Raw genomic sequence first — 20,604 nt, 5'->3', positions numbered from 1 at the left:
GGCCCAATAAAGTTCACAGCCTAATTAAGTATAATTTGAAAATTAATTTCCTTTTCTTTTTATTTATCACATCATAACCGCTTGCCCTTGTGTTATTAGAAAGAATGAAAAGAAGTGGTCAATATAATTTAACTCTAGAGTTTACTTGTATACCTTTATCATATCACCTCTTTATCATATCTGCATTCCCATTCTGAAGTTCATTTTTCCAGTCTTTCAATAGAATCTGGTTTTGCTGTTTATTATCCTGATGGTACATTTTGGCTTTTCTAAGTTACTAAAACATTGTCTTAATTTTAAATTACTGGTTTTTACTCCTGAATGTCTAGATTAAAATATTATTTCATCTATTTAAGTTTTTGCAAGCAAGGACTAAAGAAAATTTTATCTGCTACTTTGAATAACAGGGATTATCTAGGCATAGTAGCATAAACTTAGTAACTGTCACATTTACTGACATTTGCTACAGACTTTTTAGGTGACAAATGTCAAGTAAGAATTACACATACAATGCTGTCTCATACAGCTGGAGGTCAAAATTAGTTCTGTGCTGTCTCTCCTGAAGTTCATAAGGTTTTTAAGGTACATCAGTTTAGCTTTTATTTTTTAATATGTAAGTATATATAAATCAAGTTTTTAAATAAATCAAAGATTTAATTTTATCAAGTTTATAAATCAATCTCTCATTGTGATTAACAACTTAATTATTCACTGCTGTAGTCCAAGGCACTGGAAAGGAATTCCAAAGCTTTGTTAGTGTGTGAAGCTGTTTCCTGCTGCAGATGGTGTGTACACACCCACATGTGCCTGTTTGGTTGCATTTAGAGGTACAGGAGTAAGGTTATATGATGCTGAAATAATACTGACATGAAACACTGGAGTTCAACCACAACACACTGACTCTCTGTACCCACCTTTGGGGTAATTGTTATTCTTCATTATGAATATTTACACCAAGAACGCAAACATTTTTTGTTTCCTCCAGACCTATGAGAACTGGCTATTGCTGTGGTCTGAGGCTGTTTTCAACATTTTGTCTAGCATCAAATTTCCTTTTACCACATGAGTGTTGCTCTCATGTTCAAGTTAAATCATACTTTTCCTTTCATAAAATAATAAAATGATAATCAAGTGGAAAATGGGAAAGAAGCATTGATTATCCTGTCATTTTTCATGCTGTGGAAGCATACTTTGCTTGGTATATTCAATCACTGTGCTCTTCATCCTGGCCTTCATGGGCCTGCATAGTACTGCAGCCATTTAGATGGAGAAAGGAGGACCCCAGAGGGCACATAGCTTCATAGAGGACATCCTCACCTAATTCAAACTATAGTTATGGACATCAGGAAGGCATACACGACATGACAGAGGGAAAGAGCAAGCACACTGTATTTCTCATTATGATTAATCTGGCTTGCAGCACGTTGGAATGTTGGCAATCAGAAAAGTACTACCACTTGCATTTGTTCATCTACAACTTCAGTCCTTAACTTTTTGGTGGTGCTTTGGTTCATCAGCTACTATACAAATACGGGGTTTTCCTCATTTAGTATGGGAAAATGTCAACTGTGGGTCAGAGTCTTGGCAAATACACCCTAACATTTACTTCCGATGATTTTTTTTTAATAGCAGATGCACCTGTGGCCATAGTTCTCTGAGAAGGTACAGAGTCTTATTAGTGAGAACTTCATGTGTAGACAAGGGAAGTGTGGAAAGACTTAAGAGAACTTCCATCACTATAGTATGATCAGGTTGTCCATAAGCTGCAGGGGTGCTCTGTAATTAGGCTGGAAAGAGTTTAAATTGCTTCATCCAGACTCCCTTTTATATCTGTTTTCTTTGCCTCCACCTTCCTTTTTCTGGGGTTTGTTTTTCTTGTTTCTTATGGCTAAGTTTCCCACTCTGTGCTGGATTTCAGCCAAAGCATGTTTTTATAGGCTGGGAAGAATTTTTCCCACATTACAGACTGGCACCTAGTGGGTGCACAATAGTTGCCATTTGAGGAGCACACAGGAAGCCTGGCTAGAGAAGGGATGTTACTTTATCAGAAATTCTTTATTACAAGCATATAGTTGATGTTCCTTAGAAGCTAATTGATGTAGTTATAATTAATGATGCTTCCCTTCCCTCATAAACATTTTGCCTTCCTTTATGTATAATGACTGTAGTTTTAATTTTATTTTTATTTTTGTAATTGCTTTCTGACAGTTTCTGGCTATCAACTTTTATTTCATTTAAGTATTTCGAAGTTATAGCTGTCCATTTCTTTCATCTCCTTATGGCTTTTGTTGCTGAAGCCAGTATTATATTGTTCCAGAAACCTGCTGTTACAGTTTATATCACCTTCTATAAAGGTGCTCTTAAAATCTTGATCTTCTGATGGCTTTTCGAAGGGCCATTTCTTAAGGTCTCTCTTATTTCTACCAAAAATGCATCTGTCACCTTGGCTTTCTGGGTTCCTCTTGACTTTCAGTGAGCTCAAGCATTTCTCCTATTGCTAAAACCCCAAAGTGCAAGCGGACTGCTTTGCATTTTGGTCACCATCCTTTGGTGCTTTTGGTTTAAGCAACCCTACAAGTTAAAATTTCCCAACAGCACAGCTTCTGAGATCATTAGTTCACAAAACAAACAAACAAACAAACAAACAAAAAAAAAAACAAAAAAACCTGTCCATGTTGTCAAAATATTCTCCTTATACAGAAATATCAATAAAAAACATTCTGTCTTATGCTGTTCCTCCACTGTGGCGGGTTACCCACTCAGGAGACATTTCAAAAGATTTAAAAAATACTTAGACATCTTTAGTTGATTATTGATGTTTTTGTTATTCCTCCTGTTTTTCTGTCTCAGGTTAAAAGGAGACATAAAAAGTAATAAAAAATTTGCATGTGTTGGACACATGAAAACCCCAAAGATGACAGCATGAAAATTATCAAATCTTCCATTGTCTACACAGGAGATTTTTTTTTATATACTGGTGTCTTGACTGGGATTTTTTTAATGCTGCTAGAAATTATATGGATACAGAATTCTTCCAGTGACATCTTCTTAGTGAGGAGCTGTATTGTGGGAACAATAAGCTACAATGTTTACAAGTCAGATCAGCACAACTGGATGTACATTTGTAACTAGCAGGTTCCATCAGAATTCTGCCTTTGTTTTCTGTAACCCTTAGTTTTACGTCACTAAGATCATTAATTTTATAACATGAATTCCATATGTTGAAAACTTTGGCAGAAAATACACTACATTAAATCTGATAGAAAAAAATGTGACATGGTTATCCATAGACTTTTTTTACTTTCATCTTCTCTACAGAGGAAAAGTTCAGTAGTACTCAAGATTGGTTTTGCCAGACCCTGTTTTTACTGCTATTCATACTGCAGTTCCAGGGAACTTGTACATATTCCTAGGAAGTACTACCAGTTTCAAAGAAACGTTTTTTTTTTTTTTTTTAAACCTCAAAGGATTTGGATATTGATTCTTTAAAAAAGAAAAAAAGGTGGGGGTATCATGCACAATTAATGTACTGCTTCTGATGGCTGATAATTTGTATGCTAGTGAACAGCTTAAGCCTATCACAACATCCTTCCTTATGCAAATGACTTTATGCTCCTAAGTAGTGCTTTGTCTAAAGGGCACTTTTTGACTGTTTCCCAGCTGTACATATTGATGATGGAAACTGTTGTACTTATTACCCTTAATAATCACACGGAAGAGCTGGTAAAAAATATGACTTTCTTTGTGTCTTGGATATTGCTTGTAGCTTGATCTGTATATGCATGGATTCATACACTGCTGGTATTATCAGTGTGTCAAACGAGAGGAAAGGGGTGTCGTGGGCTTTCAAGCATTGTCCTGCCAAAGTCAGCATCTGGGAGGTTATACTGAGGAAAATACATGCTGCATGATCAGATAGAGGAACCTGTTGCTTCCTTTTTCAGATCCTTGGGATGGGAAGTGGAGGACAAACTTCCACAGACCTTCTTCCACAGAAGGGCCTACTGAATGCTGTCCAGAGGTAATGTCTGGTCTGTTCTGATTGCTGAAGATGTGCCTGCCTTTGCCATGGCCACTTACCTCTTTTTCTGCTTTGTCCATACATAAAATAGAGCTCTCCACAAGCACACAGGATAGAGCTGTACTGAAGGCTGCACATGATTTTTGCTTCTGTTCCTGGCTAAGAGGTCGGATGCCTAAGTATTTCCTTGACTTTTTAAACAAATTTATTTTTTTGTCTGTATTTGTTTCTAGGATAGGCTAACTTTACACAACAGCATTAAAACAGCACAGGCTTTGAAAAGCTACAAAGGTTTTGCACAATATTAGGTCCATCCGTAAGTGGAAAATACATTGGTTTGTACCTTTTCTATGAACCACTTTTCTTAAGTAAAAAAAAAAAAAAAAGGCAAAGAAATGTGCAAAGCACAGATTTGGAGGTTTCTGCAATTCGCTGTGAAAATTTTGCACAGCCCTGTGTAATAGTAACTTTAACTTGACACAGCCCAGTTGTTCTGGTTCTTTATTTCAGGCTTCTTTATTACATGCACCTGTTTCAACTAACTCGTAGCTGTTTCTGAAACTCCTGATTGGCCTGCAGCCAGGAAGCACTGTGTGTTCCCACAGTTAATATGATCTAGGTCTTTAGAGAGTTCATGGGGATGTGTGTAATATGAAAGTCCAGACAGATAAAAGCTTTCCACTTACTTCTGCTCAACAATAGCTTTGCCTGTTTACTTCTTCTGGTCTCGCTACCAAAAAAATTTGGTAGAGGAGGTTGTCCTTTTAAAAAGTCTCCTGCATAGGCTGCACTTCAAGTTCACAATGAGTTCAAGGGAGTTTTGCACTGGTTTGGATTTCGTTACGACCAGTTCATGCAACTCTGGACTAATCCTGTCTGTCCAGTTCCGTAGTAAAAAATGTGGGCCTCCAATGACATCAACAAATAAATATAACCAGCCAAATTAAGTTCATTATGCACTTGAATGTAAATGTAGAGATGCATTTTCTATTTGTACTTTCATGTTGGTAAGATCAGGTAAAGTTTTTAGTAAGAAAATATGATATGGTCACCTTATTTCTGGAAAAATGAGGCTTTGTGTAAGAGTGCTCTGTAGCTATAAAGTGAGGAATATGGTAACAGGCTCTGTGGAGAAGGGTTTGCCTACTGAGTTCCAAGGGACTCATTGCCCACAGCTGGTTACTGTATTTTTGTTTGCAATAGCCACACGTAAAAATGTGCCTCCTTCTTTAGCAGCCACCCAGAATTTCAAAATCTCCTCAAAACCTAAAAATTGGCCAAGCCTGTGTTAAATTCCTTATTAAACTTTTGTCACACAATTTAATTTTTAACAGAAAAATATTACGAATCTGTTTCACCACTTCCCAGAATTTTTTTTCCCAAAGGGTACAAAAGGCATATATTTTCATGTGTCTCAGGAATGTTTTCAGAAAACTCGCCCCACCAGAAAGTAGCTGTGCACAATTAATATTATTTTTGGAGAATTTGCTCTTTGATATCTATAGAGATATCAATCAAAAGGAGCAGACAGACTTTAACTGCAGGCATGAAGGGAAGCACTTAACAGGGTATTTTTTCATTCTGCAGCGCTGTGGTTGCATGAAAGCAAAATGTGATACTCGATGAGATCAGAAAATCAGAACCTGAATCAATAACACTGCAGACTGCAGTTGTTTTGGGGAGGGTCAGTTTAAAGAAACAGCAGCAAACTGTGATTTAATGGAGTTGAAGGAGAAACACTGCACTGTAGTTGTTAGGAGAGTTTATTTTAATATTGCTTAGCATACTTTACTAATCATTTTGAAGAAAAGATAGATTCTAAGTGTAAATGTCAAAAGATTTATACACACTATAAAACACCTAGGAAAAAAATAATTAGTCTATGAAGTGAATTTGCTTGCTGAATTCTACAATGAGGAATGAACAGGGTAAAAAAAAGAAAAAAAATTAAAAGAAAGAAGGGAGAGGGAGAGGAAAAGAGTAAAAAATTGTAGAAGTGAAAATTAATTTTATTTTTGCATTGAAAACCATCTAACCTATTCTAATTCTTTGACTATCTCTATGCAGAAATTAGGCTAGTTGGAAAGACCTACATTTTGAAGTGCACAGGCAATCAACCTGAGATATGTCTGCCCAAAATTTCATTCACTCAGGGTATAAATGGCCTTTGACAGAAGCTGGGTGCCTTCTCCAGCAGCCTGTCCCACTCCTTCTTGTAGGTTACCCTCTGCTAGCTGAGCTGGCAGAACAGAGTTTGCTTTTCTTCCAGTTCTGGTCACAGTTTACAGTGTTTTAAATTGGAAGGTGGGTTTTATATTAAGATGCTGAGAAGTGGAGTGACTGTGGTGTCCTATTTTGCCAGCACTGGCTGCAGAAGACCAATAACAAACAACTTCAGGGCAGAGCACCTCTTCAGTGAGTCACTGCTGTTAGAGGATTGGTAAGACCAGCCAAACCAGCCAGAGAACTACTACTGGTGGTGAATGGTTTCTGCCCAAGTTTGCTGAGATTCTGAGACCTTAAACTCCATTTCAGTCTGTGGGCAGGAATATACGCAAAGGACAGAATTTGCTACTCCATTCCTCTCAGATATCTTTCTATTCGTGTGATCTTTTCTCATTTTGCTACTTTCTGCCCTGTCTAAATGTACTAATCCTTTCTCCCCCAGTTTCCATGTCCGTTTAGTTCCAGCATTGACCCACTCATCCCTCACTCACCTATTCATTTTTCTTTCTGCTTTTGGTTGGTTGGTTAAGTTTTGCTTCGTTGTGGGTTTTTTGCTTGTTTTTTGTTTTGTTTGTTCCCAATACTTTTCCATTTTTCTCCAACCGGAGTTTCTTTTGCCAACTCATCCTGATTGTCATAAGCATTTGAGGATCTCATGACGCCTCTGACTCATATTTTTCTCACTTCTGGATCCCCCTGTCCCATTGACCTTTGTGTGTATCTTAGTGTCATTGTCTTCCCCCTGTCTTTGCCACACCTTTCACACAGTCAGTCCCAGAACTTCTTAAAACCCTCTTGGTACTTGCATCTCTTTTTGCAGTCTGTCATCAGTCTCTTAACTGATTATTAGGTCTGAATAACCACATTTGTTTCTTAGGCTTCCAAATCTAATCTCTACTCAACCAGCCTGTTTTCACCACCAAGGATACCTCTTCTCATCTGTTTGTTGATTTTCTCTTGCAGGATCTTTTCTGACACCTAAGTTTTTACTATTCTTCTACCCACACATTATTCGGGCACCAGCAAAGGAGTCTTTTTGCTTTTGTCTTTAATGTCCTGGAATAACTAAAAGTAGCTATTTCAGGGAAATCCAGAAGCCATGAAGGCCGAGAAGCCCTGAAACGAAGATTGGGTATTCTGACAATCTACTTGGATCCTTTGGGCATAGAAACAGTAAAGAAATAAGATTGTTTATGTACATACACAATACACTCAACACCAGCAGCTGTGGGTTGATAAGACATGATTATTTTATCTGCTGAGTTCTGGCAATATCTATAAGGCAAATGTAAACTAACTTATTTCAGTTTTTTTATTTAACCACATTTTGTAAGGGTCCAGGTTTTAGTGATTTGTTTCAGTCCACAGCTATTTCAGATTTCCCCAAATTAAATTTATTTTTTTCTCTTGAATATATATTTAGTAGATGATTATATGTCAGTGTGCCCTGGCAGCATCCTGGGGTGCATCAAGCACAGCATAACCAGCTTTATAATTAACAGAGGTGATCGTCCCGCTGTATTTAGCACTGTTGCAGCATCATCTTGCGTACTGTGTGCAGTTCTGCCCCTCACTTTAAAATGGATATGAAGGTCCTTGAACACACCCAGAGGAGGGCAACAGAGCTGGTGAAAGGAATATCCTGAGAAAAGTAGCTAAGTACTTTGGGTTTGTCTAGTTTGGAGAAAAAGAGGCTGAAGGGTGGCCTCATTTCTCTCTACACCTTCCTGAGGAAGGTATGGAGGAAAGATGGCACTGCTTCCTTCTTCCTGTGTGATCGGATGTGTGGTAATGGTGCAAAGATGCACCAGGGGAGGTTCAGACTGGACATGAAGAAGTTTTGCCAAGACCAAACAGGCTTCACAGGGAGGCAGTCAGTGCTCCAAGCTTATCAGTTTTTAAGAAGTTTCAAAAAATGCCCTTAATAACATGCTTTAGCATGTTTAGAATAAATAAGTATACAGATTAAAATAATAATGCACTTTCTGGAGAAGTAAACCATTGTTAAGACTTTCAAGTTTCTATGCTTCCAGAAGAGTTGATAGCTTCCCAGTAGGCAGTATATGAGCACAGTATGCAGTATATGAGCACAGTATGCAATGTCTATTTTAATTCTTATAAATGTAAGTCAAAAAAAAAAAAAGTGTTGATAGGATGAAATATTAAAATGGAAAGAGCTAAGGAAAAAAGAATATGACATACTGCTGAATAGATTACTAGTGTGTAAATTCACTTAATGTTAGGTGACCGAAAACTGTTGCTGTCGATTGTAAAGCTTTTCTGTGTTTTGAGTGACTGCTTCAGTGTGGGGTGATGGCATGGTTGTTCGGGATAGTGGTTTTGGTTGGGAGTTTTTGTATAGGGGTGGTGTATAGTAGTAGTTCAAGGTAAAATAAAACATAAATATTTTTATTAAGAGGAACTAGTTAACACAGGACTTCCCTTGTTAACAATTTTTTCCTCTAAAAAGGGTGTTCCAGAGTCAAGCTGTTTCTTACCTGTTTCCTTTCTGGCCCCTTGACTCGTGCATTCCTCGGAGTACAGACAAAGAGGGAAGGAAGATCTCACATAAAATTCTCAGCAATCCTGGGGTACAGCTGTGTTCAAACACCCCTGGCTCCAGATGCTTCCTCTTGGACAGTTATTCAAATCACTGGATTTTATATATGTACGTGTTCCTTCATCTATGTTTAAGAATTTTTCTGTATCGTGGCTGGAAAAAGTTGCCCAAATGTAGCCTCAGAATAAACTGCTGTCTTCCAGGGTGATAAGAAGGTCTTGAGAAACACTCTTGTTCTTGACTCTTGACTCAGTCTTCTCTAATAGCTCTTGTGAATACCTCATCTGTGGTCATTAGTCTGCAGATGCCAGGATGCCTAATTCACTGCTATAATTTCCATTCTGTTTCCTGTGTGATTAAGTTTTGGGCTCACAGTGTTCAGGATCCCTTACTGGATTGCAGCTGTACTTCAAGGAAGTGAACAAGGAAAAAAATATAAACACGACTTCTACAGATTCTCAGTCTACAGATAATGTATTACACCTTATCCTTATACAGTTCAGCTTTCTCTTGCACAGGTAACAGTTTACAAATAATGTGAAATTAAGCCGGCCTCTTGCCTACTTCTAAACAATAAATTTGCATAAGCTTTCCGTTTTTTTTAAGTAGAAAAACACCATAGGAAAGTTTTGATAAAAACTACAAGGTACACTGACCCTTCTGTTTGTGCAAACTTAGAATGTTATGTAGTAGAGAAAATCAGAAACAATACACCTCCTTCTGTTTCTACCCTCTGACATGCTCAGGGATCTCAGTGACATGGAGTATACATAATTAATCAACAACCACTCTCTGAGTACACTTCCATCGTGTTTGCCAATGGAAGTCTGCAACCTACTACTAAGCAATTTCTCATGGCAAGGTCAGGGATCAAATAACAGGCAACTTAAATGATCCAGCAGGCACATTAAATAAAAAATAGAAGACTTGCTCCAAAAGTCGTTACCTTTTCTCTCTGCATCTCTAGCATTGTTGATAGAACAGCTTCTTATTTGTGAAGAAAGGCTAATAAAGAAATCTTTGGTGAGATAATCATCTTCAGGGCAGAGCTCTACCTGCAAAAAATACCCTATTTTATTTAAAGGCAGTACACTGGTTTTTCATATATCTGATGATTCAGTGATGGTTTTATTTCCTTTTAAACAGATGTAATCTTTTTGCTAGCAAAACATAGCCTTAGAAAATTAAAGTTCTGAACTAAACGATATCCATATTAGAAAAGACATTCATTGAGATTTAAAGTGGCTTCAGTCTAGCATCATGTATTTAACAGTGGCTGGTAGATGGGACTTTTTGTGATTTTCTATGAGTTCTTTCACCAGTCAGTCCAGGTATGCTGTTCTCTCAGCTCTTACCTTCCTTAGAGGTTGGTAGGAGGATGTGCTCTGTTCACCACAGCCCCTGGAGAACCCACAATGGAGCAGGTGAAAAATCTGAGAGGAAAAGAGCAAAAGAGAGAATCTGCTGCATAGTGACCATACCCACCCGAATCCTGAGCCCCACGACACTCAGGGTACAAAGACGAGTCTTGAGTGTAGTGATAAAGTGAACTTTGCTGAGTCTGGGAGAGGGGAAAAGGAGTGGTGTTGTTTTAATCATGGAATCATAGAAACAGTTAGGTTGGAAAAGACCTTTAAGATCAAGTCCAACCATTAACCCAGCATTGCCAAGTCCACCATTAAACCATGTCCCTAAATCTACATGTCTTTCAAATATATCCAGGGATGGAGGCACAACCACTTCCCTGGGCAGCCTGTTCCAATGCTTGATATCCCTTTTCCGGTCTAAATCTCCTCAGGCACTACTCGTCCATTTCCTCTTGTCCTATTATTTGTTACCTGGGAGAAGAGACCAACAACCAATTCACTACAAATTCCTTTGTCTTTATTTCTCACTATATAAATCAATTTTTGTTGGACCTTGCCACTATATGGCTGAGCCTGTGGACAACTGAGATAGCCCTCTCAGTAAAGAAAGATATCTCTCAGTTCCCTGGGGGAATGGTGCATTGATCTGATGCTGATCTGTGCAGCTGGAAAGAAAAGAACATTGGAAAAACACTCTTGCCATAATGAAGTCCATGCTGGAGGACACACTATGCAACCCTGACACTTTCTATGAGGTTTGTATTTTCTCCACTGAATCCACTTACATATTCAGGCACTGGCCTGGAGCAATGAAAGTCCTATGTATGAGTGAAGAATCAATAGGAACAGTGCTTAGTAAAGATCGTTTAGGGGAGGAAGTATAAGGAAACAGGACAATATAAAGTAATAGGATTCCCTTTCTGCAGTTAAGGGATTTCCTGATTCAGAGGATAAGGCAGGAAAGCATCTGTCCTCCATGACTTTGTTTGATTATTGCATCCAACTGCACATTTGCCTCCTTTTCTTCCTGTGGCAACAAATTCCAGCAATGTGATATCTTAAGAAAAAAAAGGAAAAAAGAAATAAAAAATATAAAAACTAAACCCTTGAATTTCTTTTAATTTTCTGGATGCTGTTTTTATTGTTTGTCTCTTAGTTTTATTACTGAAAATAATACATAATTGATATCTGTATATTTTAGAATCATAGAATCATAGAATAGTTAGGGTTGGAAAGGATCTTAAGATCATCTCGTTCCAACCCCCCTGCCATGGGCAGGGACACCTCACACTAAACCATGTCACCCAAGGTTCCATCCAACCTGTCCTTGAACACTGCCACGAATGGAGTATTCACAGCCTCCCTGGGTAACCCATTCCACTGCCTCATCTCCCTTACAGTAAAGAACTTCCTCCTTATATCCAATCTAAACTTCCCTTGTTTAAGTTTTAACCCATTACCCCTTGTCCTGCCACTACAGTCCCTAATGAAGAGCCCCTCCCCAGCATCCCTATAGGCCCCCTTCAGATACTGGAAGGCTGCTATGAGGTCTCCAGGCAGCCTTTTCTTCTCCAGGCTGAACAGCCCCAACTTTTTCAGCCAATAACTTTTATTTTTCTCTATAACTTTTATGATTTTAGAAGCGTGTATCAGTCATCTCTGTTCTAAGATGAACAGCCTACACAATTTAATCTCTGCTTAGATAAAAGCTATTCTATAGCTCTAATTATCCTTGCTATTCTTTTCTATATTTTGTCTAGTTTCACTATGGCTTTTTTGAAGCAGGGCACCAGAATCAGAAAAAATGTCCAGACAGGACTATGATGTTGATTTATACATAGCATAAGGATGCTTTGTTTGAGGTTTTTTTGTTGTTTTTTTTTTTTCTCCCTAGGATTTTCTGTCATTAAATTTGCATTTCTATAACTGCTTAGTATTTAACTATCTTTTTAAAACTATCTGTACGACTCCAGTGTGTCTTTCCTGGGTAATAATATATAGTTGAAAGTGTATGTTTATTTAAGATTTTTTTTCTCCTTCTGTGTATTTTTCTGCTTATTCAGATTGAATTTCACCTCCTGTTTTGCTACCCAGGCACCCCATTGCTGTGTGATCTTGCTACATTTCTGCTCAGTCAGCTTTGACTGTTCCAAACAGTTTTGTGTCATTGATAGGCTCCGTCACCTGAGCATTCTCCCACTTTTTGTGTCAATCCTGAATATATTGAACACAACACATCACTCAGGGGCCAGCTAGCAGCCTTCACTGGTTGTGAAAGCTGATCATGCATTTACACCAAGTGTCTCCAAGCTCCTGAGTTGTTAGATATCTATCTAATAGAGGTTTGACTCACGTGAAAGGTCTTTCAAATTTCCCATCTTCAGTTTCCTAAAAACTTTGGAGGCTTCTCACCTTTTGCTGGAAACGTTAGACAGTTTTGGAAGCATTTTCTCTGTCCTTAATCATGTGCATATTATTTTTATGATGAACACTGCTTTCACTGGCACTCTCAAGCAGGAAACCCCAGAAGGTATTCTGGTGACATAAGCAGCAATCTCCTTGTGTAGCTTGCCAAAAGTCTAAAGAAGAGAAGAAATCTCAAAATTGTAATGCACACATATATACGTGCGTGTTTATTTTTTAGCTGGCTGGATTTTTATCTTGAAAACACATGGCTTTTCCTTTTCAGGCAATTAGTTAGTTGACTGGGTTAGCTGTGTCCTCACATCCCAGGATAGAGTCCACCATTCTTTCTCTTTACATGTGTACAAACAATGGAAAAGCAATATACTCTAAGTTCTTCAGTGGGGACAACTTTATTCTGTAGTGCAGGCAGTAAACTAGAAACAGGAGAAAAGGGCATTCGTTGGTTGCTGGACTACATCTAAGCAAATTATAGCTACTTTTTTCAAGATACTGCAGCTTTAGCATATCACTGAACTCTGAGTGTCTAATTTGTGGAAGCTAGCATAAGTAAGAATCTACCTCAGGACTTGTGGCATTCACCCCTCACAGAACTGGGGTCATAACTATTAGTGAAATATTTATTTTTGAACATTCAAAATTAAAGGCCCTGTGTTCCCAGAAAATTATCAGAGTAAACTGCATTCTTCCCAGAATATACATACTGTAGATACAGACTTTCCTGAAAGGAAATATTCTACAATAATTACTACCAAAAACATAATTCTGTGCTTTCTTGGAACAAGAGAATGCTGGAAAGAAACCAAGTTATTTGTATATAGTTTATTGCATGGCTTTTTTTTTATTTTAAATAAATATATTTTTATTGATGTCAGGCACTAACTTGTGAGACGGTAAGAACCTTCACTGCCATTTATAAATTAATGAAGATTGGGGCTACTCAGCAATTTGCAGATTTGGATTCCAGTTATATAGGGTATTACATAGCCAGCTACTGAGCTGAAAAGACTTGTTTAGCTGAAAGACTGAGCTGAAAGAAAAGACTTGTTTAGAGTATGCCAAAGAGGTAAAATGAGGAGAGGCTTTTGGGAAGAGATTACAGATGGGTATAATTAGGTGAAATATCAGGAAAACACTTTCTAATCATGAAGATTATTAACCTACAGAACAGTGCCTCAAGGGAACCATTTCAGAGGCAAAGGAGTCTACAAGCTGAAATACAAGCCTTAGTCTTTGCCTTCCCTAAGATTCATATTCCTTACCCTTTTCTAATGTCTTCTTTGCAGAAATTATATTTTCTATTTAAAACATATTCTATATATGTGTGTGTATATATATATAGATAAAATTGTATTTATGTATGTATGTATGTATTTATTTATGGGGGGAGGGTGTCTCCCCTACTTGTCCTTCACTCCTTCATTACACATAGTAACTACATTGGTTTTGCTCACTGTGCCTGGGACAAGGTCAGTGTTGCTTGAACGTGATCATGCACACATTTACTCATATAACTTACCTTACTCTAAGACCTAGCCCAATTACTCCATGTTGAAATCAGCAGCATGTATGGAAGTAATGACTTCCGTGGCAGTCACTGTTAAGAACACTGAACTTCAATATTGCATTTCATAAGGGTAAATTAAGGAATCTGAGAACTCAGAACTGCAGTCATCCATACAGTTTCATTGCTAGAACATTTCCAGTCACGATTTTGTCCTGTGACAACTAGCATTCTCCAACATGACTTGTTAGCCTAGTCTGAGAGTTAGAAAGCTCCCAGTAGATGACCTCAGAGTCAGAAAATGATTTTGGTACTTCCAATTTATTGAGTTACGTTTTAATTTTGAAAATACATATAAACAGATTCCATAGCTTCTTAGTATACAGAAATGTTTATTTGCTATATGTTGTCTCAAAGATGTTTTGTTTTCTTGGTACTACTGAAAGTAGTACTTGAGGAAAAGATTACTCCACTAAAATCCTGTCACTTTCTTCAGTACTATGTAAATTTTCAGGGTAGTACCTTTTTATAATGCTGATCTGTTTTCCATAATCCATTTGACGAGTTACAAAACTAAGTTTGTGTATAAGACCAGACCATAAGATTGTGCATTAATGCACTAAGAAACCTCAAATGAAGTGCATATGACAAAACATATAATGAATCTGAGTACAAGCAGTTACAAAAGAAATGCAGCAACTTTCCTTTTTCCTTTTCCTTAGTTATGTCAATTATGTTGTTTTAATTTCAGTTTAATTTCTTTAACATTTTTAACTAGTTTTTCTTCTTTGTGTAATTCAGGGCTCAGTGCCAGTTCCCACCATTGGATTACTGTCAATGTATCTTGACAATTGCCAGTGCTTGCACAGATTGTCAAAGACACGTTAATGTTAGTTTGTCTCAAAGTGGGAGTACACAGGAAGGATTTTATGTAATTTTTTTCCACCCCCTGTATCATTCCTAGTCTTGTCACTCTCCTCCATTCTTTTACAGAAGTAAAACCATTCTTCTGTGTTTTTCCTCCCCCTTCTAGGAGTTTTGTTCACTGTTTTCTCTTTGCCATTACCCATACCCTGAAGACATAATAGTGAAAATATTTCATTATATGGCAGGATTTGTATTCTTTACATTTAGCGTTTTGAATTTAAGACATCTATTGTGAGGATTACATAATAAAATGCAGATATACATGACAAAAATACATGACAAAACCTCCGTTTACATATTTCTTTCACATGGTACCTTTTATTTTAAAGAAGATATCTTAAGCAGGTCGGATTAATTGAGTCTAAAAAGTATTTATGTGTCTCTTCATTATGGATGTCAGCAGCTGGACCTGCATGATTCTTGCCTGCTATTTACAGAGCTCATTCAAACATCTGTTTTCTGTGGTAAGACAATACCTGAGTTAAGCATTCTTGTCTACCTTTGACACCAGATAAGTTGCCCCATTGGGATACTTGTTTCTCTCTGCTGTCAATGAAGCTTTGACAATCAACCAGGGTGATTAAAGTTGATTAAAGTTAGTGGAGATGCTGCTTAATGTACCTGAGATTCTCAATCCTGTGTCCAGGATGCAGTGTTCACTTTTTCCTGGGAAGAGAGAGCAGACTCCAGAGAGGAGCTGTAGTCCTTCAGTTTTTGCACTTGACTGTTGCTCTGAAAACATGCACTTACGCTAGCAGCAATGAGCTATTGGCCTGTTGTGCTAATCCATCTGACCTCTTTAACTGGAGTGATGAGGTTCCTCTTTGCCCTGGTTTTAGCAGTAGCAGGCATTTTTCTCTTTCTTGGTAGCTGGTGCAGTGCTGCGTTTTGACTTTCAGCTGGGAACAGAGCTGATAAAAATGATGTTTTGGTTTGGCCAAGGACTTTCTGAGCCTCATGCTCTTCCAGGGAGGAGGGGAAGCTGGGAGGAAGCAGAGACAGGACACCTGACCCAAACTGACCAAAGAGGTATTCCATACCACAGCACATCATGCCCAGGATGTAACTGGGAGTTAGCCGGAAGGGCTAGGTGGACTGCAGGGTTGGAGGAGGTATCGGTCAGTGCTCGGTCAGGCTGGGAGGAGCAAGTTATCAGTCGCCTGGTGATGAGGTGTTGTATTCTCTTCCCTTGTTATTTCCTTTATCATTACTATTATTGGTGGTAGCAGTAGTGATTTGTGTTATACCTTAGTTACTAAACTGTTCTTATCTCAACCCGTGGGAGTTGCATTCTTTCTGATTCTCCTCTCCGTCCCTCCGAGAGTAGGGGGAGGGCAAGAAGGGGGGGAGTGAGTTAACAAGCTGTCTGGTTGGGTGTAAACCACGACACTCTTCAATTGATATCTGCTTCAAGCCCACTAGCTGTGATACAAAAAAATTAATTCTTGAGTTAAGCAAGCATTCATGAGCTTTCATGAGCGTTCACATTAAACACTGGGCTTTATTTTCAGGGTATCTCTGGTCACCCTTTCACTTTCATACAGTGCTTCAATGCCAGACCGAAAATTGCTCTGCTGTACACGTGACCTTATTAAATCTTTAGCAATAATGCGCATTTTCTGATTCTTCCTTCCCTAGTACTTGTTTTGTCAGTGCAAGTTCTTTCCAATGCAATAACACATTCTTCAGGTGTGGGTACTTGATCTGGACTCAGTGTTGCATTAATAGCTGTACCGGAGGTAATGCGATCCCTTTACACCTACTTCATATTTCCCTGCTCATAAATCCTGGGATCATTTTAGGTCTTTTTAGTCACAGAATAACAGCACCAGCTTAATGGGAATTTGTTTTCTTTCTTTTTTTTATCTTGTCGTGCTCTTTTCTTAGATTACGGTGACTAAAATAGTTCTTCATCCTTAAAGTTTGCCCTGAGTTATTTGTCCTTACTTTTAAAAATACATGTTCATTCTACTTATCGGTTGGTGCAGGTGACTCTTTCTGCTGTTTTTTTTTTCTGATTTTTTTTTTTGTTTTGTCAGCCACAATCTTCATTAGCAATCATTTTACTCTTTCTTACAAATTATTATCATAATATTTTGTACTATATTGTAGAGAGCCAGTTTCAGTGGAACCTCATTTAAAAAAAAAATCTCACTGATGATTTTTATTACATTTGCATTTAATTGTGAAAGAAATTATGGGAAGAATTTCCTTTTCTCAGGAAATTTCTGATTTTTTGTAAACAATCACTTCAAAAAATATCAGTCTGCATAAATTAAATTATACATAACTAAAGTTAATAGAACAAGTTACATAAGAATCTTCCTTCCTGCATCTGCTATGCCAGTTTTATCTATAATTTGGTATATAAAAGAAAAACCTGAATAACAAAAGTATAAAGCATACTCATTTTCATAACTTGAGGAAGTCAGCTCATAGTTGGTATATGACTTAGGATGCCTGGATCTCAGGTAACTTCTCTGCAGTAGCTTCTATAATAAAACCAGACTAAAACTATGTGGCAGTCAAAGAACAGACATGCCAACATACAGCTGTTCATAATGGGGGAAAGAGTCACGGCAACCAAGTAAACTTCTCTTGGGAAAATTGAGACAGTCCAAAAATATTTTTCAACATACCCCAAGGCCCTGCCACTAGTTTCCTTACAGAAATACTAGCACTTTCCTGACATCGCTGTATTTTCCCACACAATTATGCTGACTTTATAGCATTCAGTTGCAAATGCATATTTAGATATTATTAATATTATTACGCAGGTAACTATAGCTGAATTTGTAGATGACATGCAGAGGAAAATATTCTTTTATGTATATATAAAACTGCAGTTAGAAGTAAGAGCTGCACTTCAAACTTCACAGAGATTGCTAGCCATAAAATTTGGCAGAGTATCTATAGTGCTATCAATCCACTTGCTGCTGCTGATGCAAGGTTGTGTGTGAATTTTGAATAAAAAATCTGGCCCCTTTCTTCATTCCTTGAATAATTTCTTTCTGTTCTCTTCCTCTCAGAATATGTAGACACAGTATATACTGCATACCAGAACTTGTACTATATCCACATTGCTCTTAAATGGATGTTACATTTCTCTAACTGTATCCAGAAATAAATTTACTTTTTTCTTTTATTTTTATTTGATGCTAAGTTTGATCTAGATATTGTGAAACATTCAAAAAATAAAATTACCGATTTTAGTGTTCATAATATAATTCTCCAATAATGCAAACAAAACAACACAGAAAATGGGTCCCATAAACAGGACATTAAAAAACATAACCTCTTGCTGGAAGCTCACATGAATGATGCATTTGGAAACTCCTAGGGATTTTCACAGTTTAAATACCATGGTTTTAGTTTAAACTTTAAGTAAGTAAGGAATGGCAGTGATGCCAAACTTGACTACAAGAGAGCTGTTCTTCATGGAGCAATAATTATTCACATTTACTATCTCCCTTCTCAAAAGAGAAACAAAATAAAGAAAAAAAATCCTACCAAAAAAAAAAAGAAAAAAGAGCCTTGTGAGAAGTCCAAGGCAGAATGCCAAAGACAGCATTCAAAATTAGAGTTAGCTAAAATGAGAGGGACTGGATTTGTACAAGTAGAGGCTTAGCATCATGACAGGTCACCCTACAGGCACATGTGTTGCCTTTTTTTTTTTTTTTTTTCTTTCCTAAATATAAAAAAGAAATAAGGAAAGAAATTATGGTTTTGTGGGTTGAGTATTGACCTGGGTTTGGTTCCTGTTCTGCTTCCAGTCTTACTTTGAAGAAATCACTGAGGGTCAAACCACATTTGATGTTAATGCAGCACAGTCAATAAAGTCATGCTGCTTTAATCCTTCTGAAAATCCTGTTGGTAATATTTCTGAGCCTCAGTTCCTTACTCATGACGTTATGGCTAATACTATTTCCTTTCTCCTGCCCTTTGTCAAGCTTGTCTATTTATACAAAAAAAGAAGCCCCGTGTATACTTAATTGTCTTAATGAATGTCTGTTAACACAGAAAGCTCTGAGCACTCTTATCCACACAGTAAAGTGAAGGAGGGTACTCAAGGACACAGGGTAGTTTATGCTCCTATTTCTAATGTTGCTGGAAAGCTGTTCTTTCTGTGCTTTTGCTGTTGCTGGGAGTCCTTAGGCTAGCACGTGTGTAGTAATGCACTAAAGCTTCACTATCAATTGAGCAGATACAGCCTAAATCCAGAAAGGCATGAAAGCTTTGCAGGCATTTTCTTTCTTTCTTTCCTTCACAGTTTCCAATTTTGAGGGTGATTTGAGGTACCTTGCTCCCTCCTTGGCCTCTACAGAGCCAAATTCAGGTTTATAGATAACCACTCTGCAGTTCTGGAAGTCTATTTCTCCAGTTACATTGTGAGTCAGCATCCAGGGATTTTGTCATTGCTTTTCTTCACTGAAGTACAGACTGCTGATGCATAAACCAAATTATTCATGTGAAATTTCTACTGTTCTTAGTGCTTCTAGTTTCTTGATGCACCAAGGGAACAGTCTCATCATTTTGTTAATCTTTTTTTCCTCTGTGGCTAAGAAGCAGATATGCAAAGGCAATGGAAATGAGGAGTCTCATTGAGAGAGTTTTATTAATGTAGCTCACTTCCAGGAGAATAAATATTACTCTCACAATACAGAAATGATGAAGACTAAAGGTGTAGAAAGGTGAGAACTCACATAGGACCTGAGTTATTCTTCCTTAGCTAAAATCCTTCGCAGCTTTTATAAAATGCAAAAGAACAGATAAGACTGCTTTCTTCAGATCTAATTGCATTGGATATCAGAAAATTATCTTTTCTGAAAGAGAAGATTTAACAGTGCACATCTGTTTTGTTTTGGTTTGTGTTTTAAATTGTTTGCTTGTTTGTTTTAATGCAATTACTTAGAAGATCCTCGCCTAGAGAAGGAAGAGTGATACTCAAACTTGGTTTTCTACCAAGTGACAAATAAACATAGAGAGAAAAGCAGATCTCTGTTCTTTAGGAAAAAATATAGACTGTACTGCACCACAATAGTCAGCTGCGCAGTAATTTTGACATTCCTTTGCAAATTAGCCAGGCTTTGTGAGTACAGGTCTACTTTACTGCACAGGGGGGCTTTCAGCTCTTGGAATCTGGCAGGGGTTCAAGATCAAAGTGTTGCTTTGAACCCACTTGTTAGCCATGCAAAATAAACACAATTCACCTTGCAATAAAAAGCATCACTGAAGAAAAAAGGGGAAAAAATGGAAAAAAGAACATTTTAAAAACACCCTTCAAATGCAAATTCAATACTTACAATATTGTTTCTAAATTAAACCAGAAGGAAAAAAAAAAAAAAAAAAAAAAAGAAATGTTGTAAAAAATGATCCACAAGTAAAAGTCTTCTAAAAACAGGGAGAAGTCACTATTTTTTTTTCCCCGATCACAATTGCAGACAATTCTTTAAAGCACAGAGAGCATCCTGATGTTGCCATAAAAAGTTCCCTGGCTAATTATTTGCCAGCACAACTGTTCACTTCCTGTGGTGGATTTATGCTAAATCCTGTTATTAGTCTTGCTCTGCAATTG

This window comes from Neopsephotus bourkii, unplaced genomic scaffold (assembly GCF_033783945.1).
Source record: "Neopsephotus bourkii isolate Nb327-2 ecotype Australia unplaced genomic scaffold, CSIRO-AGI_Nbou_v1 NB_960, whole genome shotgun sequence".
NCBI classification, from domain to species: Eukaryota; Metazoa; Chordata; class Aves; order Psittaciformes; family Psittacidae; genus Neopsephotus; species Neopsephotus bourkii.
This window is presented reverse-complemented; position numbering follows the sequence as displayed.